The 25348-nt window shown below is 47.4% G+C and overlaps 1 long non-coding RNA gene across 1 annotated transcript; it reads left to right on the top strand.

Annotated features, from left to right (window-relative positions):
* The first annotated feature begins 4706 nt into the window (after window positions 1–4706).
* On the top strand, window positions 4707–7187 carry LOC144094996 (uncharacterized). The gene is made up of 3 exons (XR_013306648.1): window positions 4707–4969; window positions 6825–6920; window positions 7000–7187. It is a non-coding gene; the product is annotated as an uncharacterized LOC144094996 (long non-coding RNA).
* Window positions 7188–25348: the final 18161 nt, after the last annotated feature.

Here is a 25348-nt window from a genome sequence, read left to right as displayed (position 1 = left end):
GTAATGACGTAGGTCGGGGCGCCGTGCCGAAGTACGATCTGATGCACGAAGAAATCCGCAACCTCGGACGCTGTGCCACGGGGTAAGGCTTTGGCCTCGGCGTATCGAGTGAGGTAGTCTGTGGCAATGATGATGTACCGGTTGCCACCCGAGGACAAAGGGAATGGACCGAGAAGGTCAATGCCGACCTGATCGAATGGGGCGCGTGGTGGTGCAATAGGTTGGAGGAGTCCCGGAGGCTTGGCGGTCGGGGCCTTACGGCGCTGACATTGCCGACAGCTCTGCACATAGCGTTTGACAACAGTGGCGAGTTTGGGCCAGTAGAACAGCTGGCGGATTCTGGAAAGCGTGCGAGAGTATCCTAAATGGCCAGAGGTTGGTTCGTCATGGCACGCAGAAAGTATTTCCTCCTGAAGTGTTGTCGGCACGACGAGGAGATACGCGCGCGAACTGGAACCAGGGTTCTTCTTATAGAGCACGCCTCATTGCAGGGAAAACGACGACAGGTGTCGAGAAAAACATTTAGGAACGGTGGCTGGCTGGCCTTCCAAATAATCGATGAGGGGTCGTAGCACTGGATCGGCGCGTTGTTGGGTTGAGAAATCAGAAGAATTGATAGCCCCAAGGAAACTGATGTCGTCGTCCGTGTCGGGAGTTGCGAGTTCGACAGGCGCACGAGAGAGGGTGTCGGCGTCTTCATGCTTATGTCCGGACTTATAAACAATGGTGAGGTCAAACTCCTGCAGGCGAAGGCTCCATCGCGCCAGGCGTCCAGACGGGTCACGCAGGTTGGTCAACCAACACAAGGAGTGGTGGTCAGTGACCACTTTGAAAGGGCGTCCATAAAGATAGGGGCGAAATTTCGCAGCAGCCCAAATAATGGCGAGGCATTCTTTTTCTGTCGTCAAATAGTTCATCTCTGCGCGTGACAGAGCGCGGCTTGCATAAGCGATGACTCGTTCAACGCCATCCTGGCGTTGCACGAGAACCGCGCCGAGGCCGATGTTGCTGGCGTCGGTCTGTATCTCAGTGTCACCTCGCTCATCAAAATGGGCAAGAACGGGCGGCGTTTGAAGTCGCAGGCGGAGCTCGGCGAAAGCCATTTCTTGCTCGTGGGACCAAACAAAAGGTGTGGTGTCACGGGTGAGGCGAGTCAGCGGTTCTGCGAGGTCAGCGAAATTTTCGATAAAACGCCGATAGTAACTGCAGAGCCCTAGGAAGCGCCGAACAGCTTTCTTGTCACGTGGCAGTGGAAATTCCGCAACCGCGGCCAGCTTGTCGGGGTCGGGCTTCACGCCGGCGGCGCTGACGACATGGCCGAGAAATTTCAGCTCCTGGTAACCGAAGTGGCATTTTTGGGGCTTCAATGTCAGGTTAGCTGAACGAAGGGCTTCGAGGACCGTCCGCAGGCGATCAAGGTGTTGACTAAATGAGTCGGCGAAAACCACCACGTCGTCGAGATAGACTAGGCAACACTGCCATTTAAGACCAGAAAGGACAGTGTCCATCATCCGCTGAAATGTGGCAGGCGCAGAACAAAGACCGAAAGGTAGAACTTTAAATTCATAAAGGCCGTCGGGAGTGACAAAGGCCGTCTACTCACGATCCCGCTCATCGACCTCAATTTGCCAGTAGCCACTTTTTAGGTCGATGGACGAAAAATAACGAGCGCGCCGAAGGCGGTCGAGAGAGTCGTCAATACGTGGCAATGGGTAAACGTCCTTCTTCGTGACTGCATTCAGCTTCCGGTAATCGACGCAGAAACGGAGGGTGCCGTCTTTCTTTTTAACGAGGACGACCGGCGAGGACCATGGGCTGTTGGAAGGCTGAATAACGTCATCTTCGAGCATCTCCTTAACTTGGGACTTAATGACTTCGCGCTCTGTAGACGATACCCGATAGGGGTGTTGACGGATCGGGTGTACGTCATCGTACGTCACGATGTGGTGCTTGGCTATGGTAGTTTGACGCACTTTCGACGAGGAGGCGAAACACTGTCTGAATTCAAGCAATAGTGCACACAGCTGCTCCCGTTGGCTGGTTGACAGCGCGGAGTTGACATCGAGGCTCTCGAGGGGAAAAGGAGGCTGCACTGGTTCTGAGGAGAAGCACTCGGAAACATCGGAGATGCGTTCGATAAAGGCTACGGAAGTGCCGCGAAAAAGATGCCGATGCTCGTGCGAAAAATTGGTAGCAAGTACCTGTGACTGGCCACTGTGAAGATGGATCAGACTGCGGGCCACGCACACGCCTTGCGTCAACAGTAATGACAGGTTGGTTTCGGCGATGGCGTCACCGTCTTGAAATGATTCGCACTCAACCGTAATGAAGGCGCTGGTTCGAGGCGGCAGGGTGACTGTGTCCGTAGAAACTCGAAGTGTCTGGCTTGGTCGCGGCGCGTTGGGGAGGGCGACAGCACTCTCAGTTGAAAACGTGACCTTGTTATCGCGTAGGTCAATAATCGCCCCATATTCACGCAGAAAGTCGACACCTAAGATGAGGTCGCGCGAACAGTTATTCAGAACAAGACAGCAGACGACAAATGTGGACTCCCGGATTTGAACTCGGGCGGTGCACATGCCGAGAGGTGCAATCAAATGACCGCCCGCAGTGCGAACGTGTGTGCCAGCCCATGGCGTGAGAACCTTTTTGAGGACGGCGGCGAGCTGGCTGCTTAAAATCGAATAATCAGCACCAGTATCTAATAACGCTCGAACGTGGCGACCATCCAGCATCACAGGTATGTCTAAGGAAAGCCGCTCACGAGATGCAGGCTCCGGAGAGGATGATCGGGCACAGGCGTCGTTGTCTGCAGGCTGTGCCACCGGTAGTTCGTCGGCGTGGCGTGTGCTTTCTAATGGGGTCAGTGCGTCGGAAGTATCGGAGAATTCGGGCGTCTGAATCGGTGAGGCGCCGTCATGTGTCAGTGTCGATGTGTCGAAGCGAACGGGTACTGCGGACCTCGGAACCGTCGAAGCGTCGTTATGTCGAGGGAGTGTCGCTGTGTCGGAGTGAATGGTGACCGCGGACTTCGGAACCCGCGAGGCGTCGGCATGTCGTGCCCGCGGCGATGGGGGGTCCCCCTCAGAACGACGTCCAGCGAGCCCACCCCCTAAGGTCGCTGGTTGCAGTTTTCCCGCCGTGGGCTGGGCGACCGGCCTTGCGCCGCCCGGGAAAAACTCGCGGTAGAAGGTGAAGGACGACTCCCGGGCGATGGGGATCGAGCCCGCTGGCGACGAGACTGTTGCCAACGTTGGTCTTCAAGAAAATCCGCGACGGCCCTGGGTCGTTCGCCATAGCGGGGTCGAGGAGAATCGGGGGGAAACCCTTCGAGGCCCAGACGGCGGTAGGGGCAGTGCCGATACAGGTGACCTGGTTCCCCGCAGTGAAAGCATAGGGGGCGTCTGTCGGATGTGCGCCACACGTCGGCTTTGCGCGCGGACGGTCGGGGAGCTTCCACGTACTGCAGCACGGGTGCAGGCGGCCCCGGCACTTCAGCAGGAGCCGGAACGAAGGACGCCGGTGCTGGAGCAGGGACTGCAGGGGACTGCAGGGCTTCGGCGTAGGTGAGACGACGGTCAGGCGCGAAAGGAGGAGGGGATGGACGAGCCTCACCGGCAGGTAAGGACGGCCGGAGCACTTGCTGCACCTCCTCGCGGACAAAGGTCGCCATGGAGCTTTGAGCTGTGGTAGGGGCCCCGTACAGCTGCCGGATTTCTTCGTGCACAATCGACCGTATGAGATCGCGTATCCGGGAGGCATCGGTGCCGTGGAACGGTAACTCGCTGGAAACGGAGGCGGCGGATACGGGTCGATCGTACGCGGATGCTCTTTGCTGAAGCACCCTCTCGATCGTGGAAGACTCAGTGAGGAACTCGGCGACAGTCTTCGGAGGGCTGCGGACAAGGCCGGCAAAAAGTTGCTCCTTGACGCCACGCATGAGATGGCGCAGTTTTTTGTCCTCGGGCATTGCAGGGTCCGCGCGTCTGAAAAGGCGCGTCATGTCCTCGACATACGCTGCAACATTTTCATTGGGCAGCTGAACGCGAGATTGCAGAGCGCGTTCTGCCCGTTCGCGACGATCCGAGCTGCCGTATGTGTCTAGGAGCCGACGCCGGAACTCACTCCAAGAGACCAGCTGATCTTCGCGGTTCTCGAACCAAATCCGAGCGCCGTCCTCCAGGCTAAAGTAGACGTTCCGGAGCTGGGCGGCGTCATCCCACTGGTTGAATGCGGCAACGCGCTCGTAGTGCTGCAACCAGTCTTCCACGTCTTCAAAGATGTCGCCGTGGAAGGACTTCGGGATGCGGGGGTTCTGGAGCGTGAAGTAGGGTGTCGACGCCCCAGGCATTGGGATGCTCAAGGCAGGTTGCTCCGTGGACATACCGGATGGAACAGGCTCGGGGGGTAAGCCTCGAATCCGGCGGCGAGTACGGTGAACAGGCGTCGTGACGGGAATTGGACTGGAGCTCCGACTAACGGTTGGGGTACGGGACATGAGATCGATCCGACCTCCACCAGATTTGTCACGGTGTTGGTGACAAGAGAGGACCTGTTAGAAGGCAGGGCTCGGCAGCACGTCCTTCAGTTGGCGAGACGGCGAACTTCAACGTCTTTCAAAACGAGAGCACCACGAGCGTCGTCTTCTTTCCGAGCGCCACGAACGCCACCTGGCAGGCGGGAGAACGTGGTGTGGCCGCCAGAGCCATTGGAGCCACCGGCCATAACATTCTCTTTTGTGCGTCGTGCCCGCCTGCGTTTCAAACGTGTGCTGTGGCGTGCTCGTTTCTGAGGGTGAAGAGTGGCTGAAAAGCAACAATGTTATGACTACGTTGATAGCGGTTGACCGGCTTGGTGTGCCGCGCAGTAGGTTCAAAAACGCCGAGTACGACTGCACAGAGTTCACGTGAAAAAATGGCGCCGCTCTCCGCGGACTGTGGGCGCTCATCGGCCATTTTTGAATATTTAGGTAAGCAAAGTATTTTTAATGTCTTCAGTAAGTATATGTTTCAGAATATTTTCCGAGCAACCACATTTTCAGAGTAAAGTGTAAGAGATCTTGTTTTCCTCCCAACTTCACCTTAGGGTCAGGTCACGTTCTTAGCTGCCACTTGACTCGGGTCGTGTGGTCGGCCGGGAGAGATGACAAGAAGAAAGGAGAGTTGCTCTCGCTGCCGTTGCTTTGAGTCGTCTCGTTCGCCATCCAGTTTCGCCCCTTTCGGCATCTTGCGCTCTTTAGCATTTGCTCTTTGGCACCAAAGTTTCGCGGCCGCGTTGCGGTTCGCGTCTGTGGCAATTTTTGGGAGTAGTACCAGCGGCGCCCATTGAGCCTCCTGGCTACTCGCGCGTGGGGGCAGAAAGCGCCTGCTCCCACCGTTCTCCGCAGAGAGCATCTAAAATGAGACAAATATGGCATACCGCAATTCACAGTCGAAGCGAACACTGTTATGCGTTGAAACTTGTCATATTACATAGAATCGGCGCGTTAAGGCCACACTAAAAAAGTGCCTGTTTGTGCTGCACACCGCGGCTAGAGTTCGCTTGTTTTATGAGAGTGAGCGACGCATCGATCTAACAGTAGTGTATTGAACTCGCATGTGACTGTGGGCGGCACTACAACATAATTTTATATTTTATGATACAACTCGGTTACCCTTACGAAATTCAGTCTGCTGGGTGAAGTCGCAGTTGTGTGTAATTAATATTTGCATTGCTGGGAGGCAGCACATATAGGTTTGCGGTCTGGTACGTAGAGCCAGTGCTGCGCGGGCGGTGGTGTTAGCTGTCGCGGCGGCTAAGATGCAGCACAGTGGCGGTCATGCTGTGGTCTCGTAATGACAGCATACGAACGGGCAGAAAGGCTATTCTTTTAGCAGCTGAAGAACAGCAGACGTTTTAAAGCCGTGAATTCGGACTTGCACAATTAACTGCAGATCCACAAAAATGCCGTGACAACAAAAAGGCCGTGCTTGGTTTTGTAAAGACTGCTCCGACTAATAGCTTATCTCTGGAATGCCATTAGTGAAGTTCGCGACGAAAGCTTTATTGATACAACGAACCGCATTCACAACGACCTCTATGTTGAGGATTTTTTCTGATTGACGAATACTTTTCCGACCCTGTGCTGTGCGCATGTTCTTTCGATGTAAATACAGTTACTATACCTTTCAACATAGCGACTTTTATTACAATCATTTAAACAACTTGCGACCCTTTTTGTTTTTCTTGGGTGTCATGAACTCTCCTATACTACGAAATTTATAATTATGAACCGATATGTTTATAAACTTCGCTTGTACCGTCATCGGCAAGCCGCATGATAAGCTATAGTAAAAGCGGTCTACAAGAGCACAACGCGAACACCTCGCCTCTGCAACATAGCAGAGGTCAAGAAAAATTGGAACGGCTCCTTGCAGTTGGTTTGATAGCGTGAGCTTGGAATCGATGGTAGTGTATATCGTATTTCTGCTGAGCATTAAGTTTGCTGCTCGGCGTATTGTTGCATTCCTATGAGGCATTGCTTCCTTAAACGATTCAACTCTACGCCTTAGAAACAAACGTAGAATCTGGCGTTTTTTTTGTAGTGAGCAAATTAGTTGCAGTTTGAACAAATCAACAACGTATACACATACGAGGTGCGCACAAAACAACTCCTCCTTGTTTTGTGCGCATCACGTATGTAAGTACATCGTTGATTTGTGATGCGTAGTGCCAACAAACCACACCACGTTGTGCATAACTGTAGAGGAATAAATAATGCGATCAAAGTCAGTTATAAACAAAAACCGATAAGGCGCAAGCTAATATTGTACTCTTTTGTTCAGACCGGTCTCCGCCACCTGCTGAAAAGTGCAACCAATAGGGTCCTGAGCCTACGGCGAGGGAGGATTACTGGGGAGCAACCACCATGGCTGTTGATAGTAAGTTTCTATACGTCTGCATTTCGCCAGCTTTTTCAAAGGTATTTCTTCTTAACACAGCTAAGCGCTCTCTTCACAGGTGACGACTAAAGTTATCGAAACAGTCCTGCCAAGTGAAGCTCATTACACATAAGCTAATGCGCTCGGGACAAAGAAGAATTTCTGCAATATGCAGCTCTGTGATGAGCCATGAAACGAAGCAGCGGCGAAAGTGGATGTCCTACCCTGGCCTCAACACATACCTGCGGCCATGGCTCACATTAGATGACCCAGTCTCAACGGAGAGTAAATAGTTTATAACAACTGAAGTTTCATGCTCAATTCTAAACTTGTTCACTCTGCCAACACTCGCATTTTTGGGCCGTGTATAACGAAGATTTAACGCCACAGTGGTAATGTGAGGCTGCGGTAGGTAAATAGTTTATATAAAATTGTAGTTAATTCATTAAGTGAGATTTTTTAATGATTCACTCTGTCAGGTACCACTTTATTTTGTTAATTTTATATTTGCCAGGTTCCACCCGCAGTCATCGTTGCCTGTGCATTTCGTGGGGCAACAGGGAGCAGCTGGTATGCTGCAGAGAGCCCGTGCATTTGTCAACTTGCAACGCGACACATCTCAGAGAAGATCTTAGTACTTTGTGCATATTACGTAAAGGGCATTACGTATACTGAGAATTTATTCAAGCAGTTGTAGGATGTGCCGGTAGAGCCGAAATTACATGCGCGCAAAAAAGTTACGGGATTTTGTTGTCGAAAATCCACTTTATGAGAATTATAGCCAGGCCGGAATGAAAAGCAACCAGCGCCTTCCTGGCGACCTCCACATCGTGGTGACTCGGACGACAGCCCGAACGTACCCAGAACCGGAGGACCGAAGCGGTACCTTCGAATTTCTGCCTCGCCATATACCTCCCGCAATATCAGTGGCGCCTGATCCCGCCCCGGGACCCGTCCCGAGTACAGTTGTGGCAACTCCGTCAGCACAGCCCCATTGCATCTTTAGCGCAAGTGGAGGCCCAGCTCAACGTCAGCGGCGTGTCGTCCCAGCTTTGGCTGTTTCTCTTCGCCAAGCGGCCGCTGCCCGCCAATGTCTTTGACCAGCTCGACCTTCTGAAGCCGGACGACCGTCTGTTCGATGGACTGAAGGCAGCTTTTTTTCGTTTTTTACGGCACTCCACTGTACCACCTCGCTCCCAGATATCCGCCACATAGTGGCGCACCGGGCTCGAGTACAGCTGTAAGCACCCGTCCGACAGCGTCTCCAACACTCCAGGCTTATCAGGCTGTCTCGGAACCCCCGTCACTTCTGGCTGCCCATCCTCTCCCGCCGCCCCTGCTCTCCCGGCACCCGCGACTCTTCCGGTACCGCCGGCTTTCTCGGTGCCCCCGGCCCTCCCAGCAACCTCGGCTCTTCCGGTGGCCTCAGCCCACCCGGCTGCCCCAGCCCTCTCGGCGGCCTCGCCTCTACCAGAACCCCCTGCCCTGCCTGTGTCCTCGGCTCTCCCGGTGGCCTCGGCCCTACCAGCGGTCTCGACCCTTACGGCGCCACCGGCCGCCTTCCTGCCACTCCAGTCCAGCGTCTCCGGCCCAGCAATCTATCTTCACGACACATGAAGTGGGCTCAACAGCAGAAAAGCACACCGCCCTTCACTGACGTTGTTGCCATTGCCTCCTGGCGACAAGGAATGCTCGGCAGCAGCATGTGCGTCGCGTTTTTCGGCATTTCCATCTGCCTCACCACCCCAGCCAACAGCTGACTAGGACTCCGCATAGCTGTCGAAGCAGCAGCCAACTGTTCCTAACACGCTCTCGGCAAAGCCACAGCCTGCCTGCGACACCCCTAGCCCCTACAAATATCTGCGACGCACTAATAGTCCCACCACGCAGGTTAAGAAGGCCAATCCGTTGTCAGCAGTACCACGCATGCCGATTGTCGCTCACTGTTCTTTGCGTGACAAGGACCCTGAACTAGTGCCAGCGCCTATCCTCAAGTGAAGCCTGGCTACTGATGTGGGCCCTTCTTGTACCCCTCCGATGTTTGCATCTTTAAAGCAGCCTGACACCCGTGGCTCGGCCGTCGCCAAGCAGAATTTCAACGGGAGCTCACCGGACACGACCTCTTGCCCCCAGCCGATACCATTTACACCCAAACTGCAGCTTCATTAGCCGCCGCTCTGCTCCCGGATGCTGTCATGGCACCGGGGCCGCGTTCGATTGCCGCTAGCTCACCAACTTTCTCCTTCGTGCACGGCTCGGCGTCAGTGACAAAGGCGTCACTCGTGCGCCCGCTCGTCTCTTTCAAGCTAATCTTTCTAAGGCTGGCTCTGAGCATGTCCTAGCAGCCCCATGCTGTCTACCACAGCCAATCTTCTGCCTGAAATCTCGCTGCGCCGGCCGTAGCCGTTCTCTGGTTACCGGGCAGCTCGGCCCGGCATCACCAACGCTAATCTCGCGACCCTTAACACACCTCGCTCCCTCTGGCGCCACACCCCTCATGCGCCGGCCATCAACTGCTGCACCTTAGCCACCAACACGTGGTCCACTTTGCAGGCTGACCCATCTTCTTCGCCGGCCCCTCTACGTACCTCGATGCCCCCTGAAACCTCGGCAGCTGAGTCACAGCCAGAGTCGCCCGGACCCCGGACGGCTTGCACGACTCTCGACACATACCGACTGCTCATCTGGGAGGGGTGGGGGGTGGCGGGGGGGCTGTAGCGCCCCACGTAGCCGGCGCTGGCGAAGTGCTGAAGAGGCCGAAGTTTCCTCAGCGCACGCAGTGGAGAACGCTCGGGACCTTGGCCAGGGCCGAACGCTGCCGCCGCCGCTGCGCTGCTGACTCCTCTTCGGCAGCCCTCAATAACTGTGGCCGCCGTCGCCTCACGGAAGGCGACCTCCACAAATGCAAAGGAATTTTATTGTCAATAAACGGATCACAAATTGCAACATCACGATACAAATTAAAAAGCAACACAGTGTTTTCTTTCACTGTAACTTTCAGTCTGCGCTTTCAGTTCAAATTTCACAGCCTCATAGAATCAGATCCCAACACCTTCGCAGGTACTTTGTTAAAATAGTAAGATATATAGAACTGTCGTCTCAGTTTGCCCTAGTGTAAACCCTTGGAAGTTTATAAGGCGTTATGTGCCTATGCGACTATGTTTTTTATATGGCTGTTTATACTTTTCTGGAAACTAATTTCTAAGAGCTACGACTTGCACCTACATATCATGCAGAAGAATAACGCCTGCTTTAATCGTTCTCGTTGGCAGTGCCTTAAAATAAATTGGTGGAGATTTAGCACAGCTATATATCATCAAGTTTCTTGACATCACAAGCGGCAAAGAAGCATACACTGAAACACCATATCTCAGGACAGACTCTCCTTAAGATCTATATACAGCCTGACGACGTTTACAGGTGTAGTGCATTTTTTATGACTAAGCTGCACAGAAACAGCACGCCGTTGCTTTAATAAATACTCAATTTCGAAAAAGCAAGCCAAGAGGAAATCAAGATACAGGCCGAGATATTTAACACTGTTCGAATTGGGCAACGACGAAAATTCACCATTGGCACAGTAGCTACCGCGCAGCATACGCTTTTTTTTATAGCAGTTTAAGTTTCGAAAGTGGTTCAGGCTATGAGGGACACTTTATTGGAGGGCTCCGGAAATTTTGCCCAACTGGGGATTTTTAACATTCAATGACATCGCATAGTACATGGGCCGCTAGAATTAAGCCACCATCAAAATTCGACGGTCGCAGCCGTGGACGAACCCGCGTCTTTTAGGTCAGCAGCCGAGCGCGTTAACCATTCAGCCACCGTGGCGGCGCCAGCATGCAGAAGAACCAACTCGTGAAGATCTACATTCCTGTGCACATTTCTGAAACGTATAAACGCACTTTTCCTTTTGTTTATGTACATTCGATTTCCAGAAAACGCGTCTATTTTTTGACATCGTGCTGATGTAGTTTCAGAGTCAGTGGGCTTGATTCGTGGTTTATTACTAAAGCTGTGTCATCAGCACACTGATATAGTTGTGCATCAAATTTTAGGTTCACCGTATCATTTATATATCTATTCAACAAAAAGAGTCACAAACAAAACCTTGTGGAAGGCCATGCTGAATGTCAGAACAATTACTAAATTATGCTTACTTTTCTCTACTTGTTTACGGTGCGAAAGGTAGCTTGCAAAATCATTTGGTTATGGACCACGGAGTCCAGTACCTTACAACCTATGAAACAAAACAGAATGCTCAAACGTATCGAACACTTTTAATGAATGGAAAAACAACCAAAAACACGTTGATTCTCATTCAAATTACCATTGATAAAATCACCGGAATCTTCAATGAGCTCAACCTTACAAATATTACGACGTAAACCGTGGTGTACTACTCCGACATGAGTACTCACAAAAACATGTCATATTTGTGGACAATTTTTCTATCCGAATGCCAATGACTGGCACTATGGCAAATGGTCTGTAGTTTGTTTTATCTGTCTTTTTTCCCGGCTTGTAGATTGGTCTTAGTACTGACACCTTCAGACCTGGCGGTGTTTTTTCTATCACAAAACAACCATTAGGTATATGTAAATATACTTTAAGTTCGCAGCAAATGTTTCGCCAATCACGCCGTGTAATCCCATCGCATCCTGTTAGTTTTCTGTCTGGCAGCGTCCTGATAAGCTTCTACAAATATCCGTCATCAAAGATAGAAAAGCAGCGGAATTGCTTTTTTTCCTTATTATTGGGTGGTAGGAAAGTGAGTTTGTTTTTTAAGTTCCCTAATAGATAATATAAAGGCTTCATTAAGAGGGTACAGATTCCACAATGGTAGAAGGAACCTCTTTCCTAAAAGTGCAATGCAACATCTCATCCAAACTAGTTTTGTTCGTTTAAGTATATCATTCGTTGTCCATTTCTTCTCTTGATTTTTTAACTTGATTTTAACCTCCTTAGTGGAACTGGCATACAGCTCATCAAACTTTGCTACTAATAAGTCATAAACATCAATATGTGTGAGTTAGCAGAGACCTTCAATTGAAAGTTTGGACGGGGCTCTACAAACACTCCTTATCAATAATTTTTATTGTTCTATTAGCCTGACCCGACGTTTTCCTTTCTTTCTTGAGAACACAGCATTATGAAATAATGATCCGCCACCTTTCTTTGTATTACTGCTGCGTTAGCGCTGTTATTCAGTATTCTGACTGCTATATGGTCGATGCACGACTGGGTAAGTCTCGTGCCCATGACCTCTTTCCTGGTGAAACTATAAATCATATACTCTCTTAAGTATGCAATAGGTAAATCTAGAAAGAACTCAACGCCGGGTTTCCTTACTTCAGAAACGTCAATAATAAGGTCTCCAGCTATTATTACATTAATTTGATTCGGGTGTGCTAATGCAATGTCAGAAAAAAATTGTATCGAGTATTTAGCTGGGAGGGTGATAAATTGCTAGCACAACAAATGTCTCGTCTTTGTAACTGAGTGATAGAGCTACTACTTCTGCCGCAGTAAAACCACACGCTACTCTTTCAATGTTGCAACATTTTTTTACAAATCCTAATACACCACCTCTCCTACCAGAGTCCCGAAAATAAGAGAAATATCGATATAATGAATGTACGAGACTCATTCTGTTTAACAATATTTTCAGTCGGAAATACATTATGAAGGTACCCAAACAAATCAGACAAGTATATATTTAGTAAATCCCAGTGCTTCTTGATGCTTCTTATCTTGATCACGACAAGATCTAGGGCAGAATTGAGAGTTAAACAAACTTTTTCTATGTGTATTCCTGTAGCCAAATGAACCGAAGTCCTCACTCACGGATACTGAAGCTTGTCAATGTCACATTCATTCTGAACTCTTATAGCTCTGGTGCTATAATAATTCCGCGCAAAGATTCTTCCGTTTTAACCGTTACAAACTTGTATTCTTTGCTTCCTGTTTTGTTTGCCACAGCAACTTCTTTGAGGAGGCAGGCTCTCATTAATGTACACGTCTTCTTCCTTCAGTGCGTAGCGTTTTTTATCCACACTTCCCGAACAGTATGTGAATTGAATTTCACTGGCACAGCTGGTTTATTTTCCTTTTGGGCAGGTACTCTGTGCGCAACCTCTACCTATTGAACCGTAGTCATTGGAATCTGTACCGTACCTACCAGTGACCTCAGTATAACATCGAGGTCCTCGTTTTGCTCTAGTGTGAGACCACGGATTTCTATGTTATTGCGCCTTGAGCAGGCTTCCGTAATTTCAAGGCTTTGCTAAGATAACTCAACGTGTCAGCCTACCTTGCAAGGGAATTTGCCCTCTCCTCTTATCTCTCTTTGAAGGCAGAAACCTCAGCTGAATGCGAAGCCACAGACACCTCCTTTACTTCATATTTAAAGGTGAGAAGTTATATTGACGTCTCAATGCCTGTTATTTCTTGCCCTTGCTTTTCATTGTGTTCAAGCACTCAATCCCCCTTCAATCTCTGAGACGCTATAGCTATGTTTAGCTTGTGAGTTCTGGAATTGACTTTGGAAAGTTTCTCATTTAGTGAACAGTTAGCTTTCATGAACTTATTCGTAGTAGGTTCCTTTCCATCACCTCATTGTCTGTATGAGAATTTTCTGTATCCCACTAATGCGCACACCTCGACAAGTCTGGCACGCACAGATTTATTTGTTCAGCGCTATCAAGGATTTATTTGCAGTCCCAGAGCATTTGATAGAGCGATAGGAACCTTAAAATCACTAGAATTCAAACCCATGTCATCACGCACTAGATTTGAACACACGCCACAAAAAAAAAATGAAAATTGCTTTCAGGAAAGGAAATGGCGCAGTAACTGTCTCACGTATCTCGATGGACAACCGAACCGCGCCGCAAGTGATTTGACTTCTGGCACACTTGAAGGCCAAAACCGCACGCAACGCGAAATTATTACGAGGTATCGTAATGAAGCATTCGCCTCAAAACAGGTGGTTTTAGGAGACATAGAAAGGGGAAAAAAAGGCGCGTGTACCAAGCACGCGTGATCGAAACGCCAAGAGTACGTTGATCGCACTCCGACGAAGTGAAAAAATTTGAAGCAATTCAGAATAAAAAAATTAGCTGCGGTTCAGCTACTACTGGGCCTGGTTCGAGAGTGAAAACTGTGGTTTATCGGATAAGTAGACGTGTCTTGGCCTCTGACGTTGAGTGCGTTCTGCACACTGGATTGGCCACTCACCCACCGTGCCAGGTGGCGGTTAATTAATGGTTGATCGTGAGGGGTTGGCCACACAATGAACGCTGATGCTTATTGCTGCAGTGACGCGTGTCTGCCGAAAGGTTGTCGGCGCTAATGCATGCAGCCCACGTCCTACGTACCACTCTCCACACCGCCACGCATCTCAAAGCGTGAATGAGGCATCCACTGGCCCAGGGTGACAATTATGCGCTTTCGTTTCCACAAAATCATCGGAGTTTAGAACGTCAACGCTAACGCCAAGGAACAGAAAGAACTTCTACGGTCTGTAGCTTCAGTACCGCGTTTCTATTACAACGTTTTGAATGGCAACGTATGCAGCGCACATCTGTCACTACCTCCACGTAGATTGAAGCGCGACTGAGGTGTTCACTGGCCTGGGGGGGCAAGTTACGCGCCTTTCATTTGCTTTCGGCGAAATTTGAAGATTGGTTTTTAAAACTGGATTGGAAGAAAGGAAATGGCGACGTAACTTTCTCCCATATATCGGTGCACACCCGTACCGGTTTTGAGGAAAGGAAATGAAGTAGTAACTGTTTCACATATACTGGCGGATGCCCTAACCGCGCCGTAAGGGGTTTGACCTCTGGCTCACTTGAAGGTCGAAACCGTAAGCACCGCGAAGCATCGTTACAAGGTAGCGTAGTGAAGATTTCGCTTCAAAATATTCGTTAGCAACTCGCTCCGCACCCCGTCCGACTGCGACCCGTCCAACATCCGAGGCCGTTTAAGTATCTTCTGTCCGTTGCGCCGCAGACTCGCAGCTTTTTTGCTGGCTTTCCTAGTAAGGTCGCTAAGCAACTGCTGCAACCATTCCGTCTTGAATGGCTGTGTAGTGACGTCATGCTTAAATGATATAGCGGTTCGGGTGCCTAATCATTCCCTTACTTCGTGTGCTATTACTAAAAGATTATCGGACCAGTACTTTGTTGCTTGCCGTGTATCTCTAAGAGTTTTGTTTCCTTCAACGCAACATGCGCGTGAAAAGTTTCTAACCAAATCAAAAGTACAGGTCATTTTGGTGACCAACGAAGTTTTCAAAAAATTTGCCATGCATTTTGCTTGGCAGTTTTTGATTGAGGATAGTCCTCCGTAAAAAGTGCACGATAGCTTTCGTCAGCATATGGCGCCTATCGATCGTTTCTTCACATTTTCTAGAATTAAGGAGTGCGGAAAAAACTATAATTGGATCAATTGCAATATTAGGCAAGCTAAATCTCAGACAGCTTGTGTTTGGAGAAAATGCAAACTTTTGCCTAATAATAAAGGCCGCCATTTAGATTGTAAAATTGCTGGAAACAAAGTTGTCGCTTTTCTTGGCACTGCAAAACGCCGCTTTTTCTTTCATAAATATAATAAATCATCCAAAAGTGCTGGGAAAGCCTGGTCACTCAGGAACCATCTCGGAAGGAAATGTGACTCCGAAAAATGTTTTGTAGGATATTTCACCAGATACCATGCTGAAACAGCGAGTATGTTTAATATTTCTTGTGTCAGCCTTCGAACGAGGCGTCCGCTAGGCCTCGGCAATTCCTGACTCTCAGGGACTCTGTCAGCTTCCGCCTTTTTTCCGCGGCTTTCAAAACACTACTTCGCCAGGATCATTCTCATGTTTCGAGCGAACAATCCGCCTGGAGTGAATGGCATGATTTTGTCATGCTGAGAAGAATCTTTCAGGCGCTTTCATATATTGGGCTTCTTATGTTAAATGGTTCCCTACACACTGCGTCTGCATGTATTTTGCATATTATCTCAGATTATACAAAAAAATTGTACTGTACGTTACGAGCCCTTTCATTCAAAAGTTCTCAGTTCTGTCTGACCAACAAGTTTTTTCCTGCAAGGCCGGGGAACAGCTGCGCTTCTGGAAGAATTTGCAGATGATTTGTACTCTGCTTTTGAACACAATCATTTTAGATGCGCATTGTTCTTCGACGTATCTAAAGCCTTTGATGCAGTTTGCGGCGACATATTACTTCGTAAGTTATACCACATTGGTAATATGAGGCCCTTCCACGCAGTATTTCAAAACTATCTCGCCAGCAGGCCACAAATGATTGTTATAAGCACCGAATATAGAAGCAGCAAACTATTTCTTAGTGGTGGTGTCTCTCATGGTTGTTTTTCCCCTCTAGTCGTCTATATATTATCAATTATTTTGTCTCAGCAATCCCAAAAGGTTAAGTGTTCCAGTACGCGGATGATATTGTCCTTCTTATGAAGCGTGTTCATTTTATTACAGCAATCAGTGCAAAAAGCTATGCTTTGGTTTTCCGAAAACAGCCTTACTATCTATCAAAACAATTCAAATAATATATGCTTCGAAAAAATCCTGAAGAATGGAGACATTTCCATTCCAGTGTATCTTAATCGCCGAGACTGCATATCCTTTGTGTGTACTCCTTTCGAATATACGAACACACATAAGTATCACGGTATTCATTTCGACAGGGGCTTCTCCCGGCAAAGCCGTGGGGCGCACAGGTGTGTTCAAAACATCGATTAGTAGCATGTTTACGCTTTAATGTTAAAAGCTTGGCTTCATTTCACAATAAAATAATGATTGTTAATTTCTTTGCCTACAGTGTTTTCGGTTTCACGTGGTTTAGATTCCATGTAGAAAATAGTACATAACGATTTTCGCATTGTGCTCCTGATGTTGGCAGAACCGTTTTGTTAACCAATTCGTCAAAATCAATTTGTAAAAATAAATTGAAAGTATGGCTTATAATCGCGTTGCATCATCAAACAGAGACATTTTTCATGAACTTGATTTTGCTTTCTGCCCCGCCGCGGTGGCTCAGTGGTTAGGGCGCTCGACTACTGATCCGGAGTTCCCGGGTTCGAACCCGACCGCGGAGGCTGCGTTTTTATGGAGGAAAAACGCTAAGGCGCCCGTGTGCTGTGCGATGTCAGTGCACGTTAAAGATCCCCAGGTGGTCGAAATTATTCCGGAGCCCTCCACTACGGCAGCTCTCTTCCTTTCTTCTTTCACTCCCTCCTTTGTCCCTTCCCTTACGGCGCGGTTCCGGTGTCCAACGATATATGAGACAGATACTGCGCCATTTCCTTTCCCTCCAAAACCAATTATTATTATTATTTTGCTTTCTTTAAATCTTTATTTACTTCTACGGTCGTGCAACGCAATTTCTGGACCTATGCCTTCAAGCACCCGCACACCTCCCCGCGCGAGCAGCATAAAAAAATGTGCTTTATTGTACCGCGTTTCTCGACTATGTATGGAGCAGCACGACGCTGCATATGTCTCAAAGGTATAAAATAATTTGCCAGATGTACATTTTCCTGTGGACTCGTGGACTCAGTTGAAGCGTTTATTAGACAGGCTGTAATATAAGTATATGAAAACAGCTTAACACAAAATACCAGATCAGAGGTGGACACACCACGAGCGCTACTAACAACAAATAATTTATTGCAACGAGGCAATTAATAGGAAGGACGTAGACACAAACATACAAAAAATAAGGAGTCGCCGCCAGAGCAGTAAGAATTTATCGGCTATCTAGGAATGCTACCTCTTTGGACAGAAAACTAACAAATGAAGCACTAAAACAATCGGCGCTTCTTTTGCTAATTGCGATTGATTCTATAATCTCCCACGTGAGCTATGTTCTGTGCTTCAAGATTTTGCAGTAATTAAGGTCTGGCTTACACGCGCCTTCTTGGCAATCACGGTAATGCAGCGTGAGGTTGCTCTTGGGATTCGAAGTTAACAACTCAGCATGCTCTCTCTGGCGATCATTTTGCGATCCTCCACGCGCGCTGCACTTGCGACGACTTGTCTCTTGTCATTCATTAGGCAATCAATAGTCCATAGCCCTTAGCGGCGGACGTAGTGCCTCCTGTATTACCGCGAGTGCAACGTGCTAGTGCCTACATGCGCCTTGTACTCTCCATACAGTGCAACCTACTTGTTTCAAGCGCAGACCTCAGTATTTTGTAGAGACCGAAGGGAGGAGGCATGACTCGGACACACGAGATGCCTGGCGCTTCGGCGCCGCTCGTCGTTCAGGTGAGGTATCTTGCACCTGCGCGGCGCTGCAACTTCAAAATATCTGGCCGTTCTGCTCTCTTGCTCTCTCTTTCGTTGTTTCCCGCTCCCTGTTCGCATTCGTTTTTTTTTTTGCGAAGAATAAAATCACTCTCCACGGAATCTGTACGCTGTCAGCACGTGTCATTACATCCTGCAGCAAGGGCGGAGCCTTCGCTACAAAGAAAAGGGAATATACAGAGCAAACAAACGCATGTAAGAAAGACAAATACAAGCGCTGACACTACCAACTGAAAACGTTTTATTTGCACGTGCAATAGATACAGAAAAAGGCAGGAAAGATAAAACATCAATTGGTCGACCAGGACGTAAAACAAAAAGGAACCTGAGCAAGGCCAGACACTTATCTAGGAAAGCGGACTCAAGATTTCAGACATGAGAGTTCCTTCTTGAGGACGGCGATCGACGGTGTGCTGACGCAGGTCTCCCCGCTTTTGTTGATGATGAACGCCTCTAAGATTTATCTCGCTTTCTTCGTATACCTTCGCAAAACGCACGTTTCATGTAGCTTTGGTTTACAGCCTTTGCAATTTTTACAGTGCAATGGCAAATTGCTACCTGTTCCAGTCCTTATTGAATTTGCGTAATCACGCAGCCGGTCACTGAGGCAACTGCCGGTCTGACCGACGTACGTGCGGCCATAGGTAAGCAGAATTTCATAAACAACTCCATTCTTACAGTCAGTAAAGCGGGGTTCACGTTTTTGGACGCATGATATATTTTCCTTTCCTTTTGGTTCATTTTTCGGCAAAGGCCGTCAAGTTCGTTTGGTGCTTAAAACGCAACACGGATGCCAACGTGGTTTCCAGCCTTGTTTAATCGTTGCGATACGGAATGCACATATGCAAGTGTGAGTCTTCTTTTGGTCAACCTGTGAACAGTCGCGCTTCAATTTTGGTTTCCGGTATTCTTCCAGGAGCCCCCCTGCCAGATCCATGAGGAAGGCCAAGGAAAACCTGCCGATTCCAGCGTCTTGATTTGGGGTGCAAAGCTGGCGCGCACTCGATGTTTTCATGATCTTCTGAGTGCATCTTTTATTTATGCGATGGCCATACTGCGTTCAACTACCTTTGAGCGCGGAGACTCGAAAAGCCGAGGACATTTTTTAGAGATGGTGCGTACATCCAGCATAGATGGTGTGGGTCAAAAAGTCAAAACTAGATCCAGGAACCTCAACTGGTTGTCTGCGGGAAGTTCCCTTCTCAAGGTAAATCCAGATATGGTTGCTGGAAGGCAGTCTGAGATGAGGTTCACATAATCAGTGCTATGGTCCCCTGGATGACAGTCGAACAAGAGCAGGTAATAGTCAACAAACTGGAAGATCCGTGTGGTCCTTAAAGTGTTGAGCTGTCTTTCTAGGTTCCTCTCATCGTATGCCAAAACGAGGTCACTAAGCAGGAACCAAAGCACACTCCTTTTTTCTGGCTGTAAATGTCACTTTCAAAGGCGATCAGGGACAACCGCAGTTAACATATCACAAGATCCAGGAATGTGTCCACGTTAGCGCCACACGCATTCTGGAAACGAACGGCGCTATAGTCTTCGATGCCTTCATTGACTACGTTATCATGTCAACATGTGGTAGGGGAATAGTACAAATACTTGGCATCGACTGAGAAACCACTCACTGATGAGAGATCGGTCACGAAGGTAATCCGAAACATCGGAGGTCTTTCGCACGAGGTAGAGGTCGTCGACCTTCAGTAAGGCCAAGAATTTTTGCAGAAAATACGTGAAGGGCAGGTGTCAAGTTCTGCGTTCTGAAATGATGACACGGAAAGGAATCCGTGCTTGTGAGTCTTCGCTGTGAAGAATATGTTCTTTGCTGTCAGGAACATCTGCATCCCCTGAGAACACACTCGACAAACTGAAGAAAACCGTTCTGGAGCATTTGAGACTTCTGATCAAGGCAGGCTCCAGTGGCTTTTTTCCAAGGAAGAACTTAGAGACCAATGTCCCGCACAGCTGCTGCAACACATGCGGCAACCAATGTGCGACCAGGCTTCTCAAGTGCGCGAGGTTCCCAATCCTCAGGAGCTGTTCCTCCTGCGACTTCCATAGTCCACGCGGATGGTTCTAACTGGCTAGGACGATGTGGCACACAACCAGCTCACTCAAATTGCTGACCGTATGGCTGACTGCCGTTCGTCAGCCACGGTGCGCATGGCCTCTTCACGGGTTTCCGAGAAGTCAGACGGATTATCTCAACTGGAGACAATAACTGGTCCGATAACCGCGACAGTTGAGTTGCTCACAACTTCCGCTGGTAGTGAACTGTTCGAGACGCAGCCGCACATGACGTGGAGCAAAAACATAGTCATGCAACCAATCCGGCGAAGTTGATCTGCGCATCAACTGGTATAAGCAACGTTTTGAGGAACCAGCCACCCGCTGCAGTATTTCTTGCTCGTAGACGGGAAACGCACCGGTCAGTCACTAAGGGCGGCACCGGCCAGTATCTCTGTCGCCTGTTCTTCGTGGTCGTCCGCATTAATGGCACGCGTCTCTTAGTCGGCACCGGAGCGAACTTTCTATCTGGGCTGCAAAAGGACGGATACGCTAGCACGGCAAACCCTCACCTGCTTTACACGCATTCAACAACACCGCGATTTCATCACACTAACTCCAGTCAGTGACGGCGTTATTTGGGTGAGGCGCTTTTTCAAGCTGTTGTTCCTGATGGCCGATATCAGATTTGACATTTTGCGGGTACACTCCCTAAGCTACTTCAACCTGTACTTAAGCGACTGTGATCGCCGGCTGAAAGACAACTTAATGTTGCTTCCACTGCGAGGACAGAAGTTATAAATGTTGTCTTCTGGAATCTGCCGGTTTCGTCCCACATCAACGTGTTACAAGATCATGGCCGAATTCTCCGCGCTGAAGAAGCCGTGAAACAGAGCTTTCTATGAGGCACAAGGTGACGCACCTTATAGTCACCGCCGACCAGTTGTCTCAGCTTGACCCCGATGGCTTTCTGGACACAGGCTTGAATACGCTGGTCGGGAGTTTGAACATGTGCTCCACCTCGGCATATTTTCGCCTGATTTCTGCAACCGGTCGTCTGCACTACGTATGGTGCGTAAAAAACTGGATTTCTGAACATTGGCGTCCATGAGGTGTTTATTGTGCCCTAAACGCTATAGAGTAAGCTTTACAGTTCCTAAAGGAATGCATGTACATGCAAGCACCGCACATGCGTAAGTCAGGAAAATCAACTAGTAGCAAAAATCAAACGCATATGCTCTGATACGAACGGCACAACCACTTCAGAATTGTGTCTCGTTATATTTGATGCATTGTTTATGTGGGTCTTCTTCTTGATTGCTCAGAAATTGCTTCAACAGGATTGACTTGGACTGAGCGTCAAATATGTAGCTATTTAGTGGCGAGGAGTTATATTTCAATGAAAGTTTTTGTAAGTAAAACGAGCAATTGTTAGTTTCTTGTTGAAACAAATGCGCACATGACGGCATAATAATTAGCCAAAAGTTAGGAAGTCTCTGTAGAAACTGCTTGTAAGACAAAATCTACGTGAAGCACGAATATCATAGAAACACGACATGGGCAGTATGTTATAGTTCGCGAACAAGGGACTGGCGTCAGAGAGGTACTGGTAGCTTGCAATGTACCGGAGAATTGTTTCATTAAAGGACTGTAATATTATTCACGTCATTGTTTTTTTACGCTACAAAGGATTACGCTTGTAGATGCGTGAAGCAAATAATACGTGCTATATTAGGAGCATGATTGCATTGGCAGGAGCATTCGGCAAAGTGAGAGAGTTGAAACCGGAATGGAATTTTTTTAGCATTTATTAGTGATATGCCGGTTGTAGGTCAAAGGTAAAACATTCTATCAATATCGTCAAAATATTTCTTTCGGGATCAGGAGGACGGTTTAAGTTCATTTTACTTCTTTTAAACTACGCAAATTTTCTAACAAGACGTTTTAACAACAAAATGTTTAACGAGGCGCGAAAAGTTAAGCTTCTCAAGCCCTTTCGAAAATAATGGAATTCGGCTATTCGGCCTGTATTTAGCCGCCATGTTTTTGTCACCACTTTTAAAAATGTCGAAGTCTGGGCGTTTCATTTTGTCAGGAAACACGCTATTCACTAGCTTAACTACATTCACTAGCGACTTGCTTGTGAACTTGTTACCGCCAACAAGGATCGTATCAAGGTCTGAGTTTGTTTACTTTGCATACTAATTTCCAAGCTACACTGGGTTCTTTTGTACAAGCACCAAATAATAGGTGATGATAATATGCAAGCTTAGGCGATATAATCTCGGCATTAATTTTATTCCTTGTCTTCTTGAATTCCCAAAACGCCCCTCAGGTACGTGTGCACGGAAAAGAGTGCTACAAGCGGTTTTATGCCTTGCCATTCAAGTGACGTCACGTGAACCAAGTTCTTTTATAAAATTTTTTTGAGGGTTTCTGTGTTTTGAGAAGAAACTGTTGCTCATATAAACTTGTTAATCTTTGATGAAAAGCGGAATACGCCTCATACGCGCATGTCTTTCCAGGTATAAAAGACCAGTAAGATGCCGTTACTTTGTTCTGAATGAGTTCATTGCTTTAGCTGTAACGCACTGAAGGAAAAAAAATTTCGTGGTATGCCACTTTTTCACGTTGTAGCTCCGGGAAAAAAAATGAACACACAATAGCGGTTGCTTACTTCACATACAATTAAGCGGTTACCCAGGAAGCACGCCATTAATGAACCACCGATTACATAACCGTGCCGAAAATAGGTACCAACATCCTTCTTTCATTCGCATCTTTGCAAATTGCTACATTTTCTGAGCATGGCCCAGAAATAGACCGATGTTCAGCGACTATGACTGCCAGCAATGGCCCTAAGGTCACTGCTAGTGCATGGATCAATATGCACGATCAGTGGTTTTCTAGTTATTTGCATAGCAGGGCTGCCTACAGAAATTTCCAGTATAACAAACAACTTGCTCTACCAACAACACCAGCGGTGAATTACAGCACGCAATTAGAGGTACCGTTTGCGGTTTTTAATACCTTGGGACTTTTCACAGTATATTGTGTAATTTGTGAGCATCATGAAACTTTCAAATAATACTAGAATCTGTCCTGATGCAGTGAAACACTTGATCACAATTAAGTGGTTCAAACAATCATACCGGGCATATTTTATTGAAGCACCACTTATTATCACGTTTTCCACCGTTCTGATTCTTCAGGTCGGGCTACGCAGCTTGGCAAGCTGATGTGGCAGGGCTAAGACATCTATAATATGATTCGCGGCGCTGTCTCTCCAGTGAACTGATCAGTCGTATCGTAACTACTCATGGCACTTGTATCGCAAGAGAAACGTTTCAGTCCCCTGAAACAAATTCCTCGTCAAGCTTTTGAACGACGACCTCGCAAAACGACGAAGGTGTAAAGAGACGCACGTTGTGATTATCAGCATAAGTATGACCATAGCACCAAAAGGCGAAAATTATTAACACTTTGAATTTTGCGGAGCACAGTGCGTAAGAAGATACTTGCAAAATATTCCTATAGGATAAATTGTAAATGATGCGTAAGGACTATCGCCGCATTAAATGTAAAATTGGAATCGAATTTTTCATATTTGCCTTGCACTGAATTGCCGATTTCAAATCGTAATGCACAGTTTCACACCCCTGAAACACGCATATTAAACTTCATCAAGTTAAATTTAACACTGAATACAAATGAACGCAATTTCAGCTTTATTAGTATATTTGCGTGTCTATAAATAACGACTTTTTTTTCACAAATCTTGCGCCTCAGGTGACAGAATCTCCCCTGAATGCACGTCAAAGAACAATTTTGAACAAATATTTTGTCTGTTTGGAATAAACTACTTGGTGGAAAAATGGCTTGAAAAGTCATGCGAAATGCGCTGAAAGCCGGAGACTGGGGGCATAATATTTTGCGCAAGAAACAAACCGACAACACCGAATTGCATGCTATATTTTGAAAATCAACAAATAAAAATTTTTGAAGAGCACAAAATCCTTGGAGTCTATTTTTCGTGTCATTTAAACTGGGATGCCCACGTCGAACACATCTGCAAAAAACTCTCGTCAGTCTGCGGAGCCCTCTCGCGATGCCTTGAAACTTTACCTTTGAAATGTAAATTTAAAAATTATTATGCATTATTTTTCTCTCACCTTAACTACTGTAGCTTAGTATCGGCCACAATGACTAAAAATAACATAAATAAGCTTCTGGTACTGCAAAAGAAAATTGTTCCAATAATCGCCGATATAGATATCATGACTACTACGAAATACGCCTTCCAAGGTCATAACACTGTCCGGTTTGATGTTTTGTATTATTTTAAGTTATTGCAAAAAATGTATTTTTCCACGGCATCTATCGTCAGTTTGTACTCCACCTTAGCATATTTAGACACGCGTGGTGCTAACATATATACAAGAAGTACGAGCGCATGGAACATACCCCGCTTTCGCACCGACTATAAATTACAAATGTTGTCTTATAATCTGCCCCATGTTTTAAACACTTATCAACATACAACGGGATGTACAAAAGCTGAGCTGCGGAAATATTTTGTTCATATACCATTATATGCCTCCTCTTGTTGATTGCTGAAAGTTTTGCTTCGGTGTTAATGTTTATAATGTTTTTTTTTCAACATATGTATGGCCATTTTAGTGTTCTAAATTTTTTTAAACATTATTCGAGTCAGTGTATATATGTGTCGAGTGTTTTTTCCTGAAATATTATACTACTGTATGTATGACGAGTTTTGAAAATTTCTTTGCCGTTCGTGTGCTACTGCTTCTATGCGTTTCCTGAACCCAGTCAAACTGCCCATGCAGCTTTAGCCAAGAAACCCTCCAGTTGAAACTGGAAATAAACTTATCCGTATGTGTATCTTTGTTTTCAAAAAAAGTAAGTAGTTTGAGTCGCTTCACGTGCATGTAACATTGGAGACAGACCTCTTACTTGAAAACTACACAATACTTCCCTGAGAGTCCATGGCTTTTTAATTCAGAGGCAGCTTGGGAAAAATGGGCTACAACCATGAATTCAGTACCTTCTGGTACACCTGCAAGTGGCCAAG

This window comes from Amblyomma americanum, chromosome 6 (assembly GCF_052857255.1).
Source record: "Amblyomma americanum isolate KBUSLIRL-KWMA chromosome 6, ASM5285725v1, whole genome shotgun sequence".
Taxonomy (NCBI): domain Eukaryota; kingdom Metazoa; phylum Arthropoda; class Arachnida; order Ixodida; family Ixodidae; genus Amblyomma; species Amblyomma americanum.
The sequence above is the reverse complement of the archived record's forward strand: the minus strand, read 5'-3'. Positions and strand labels throughout refer to the sequence as shown.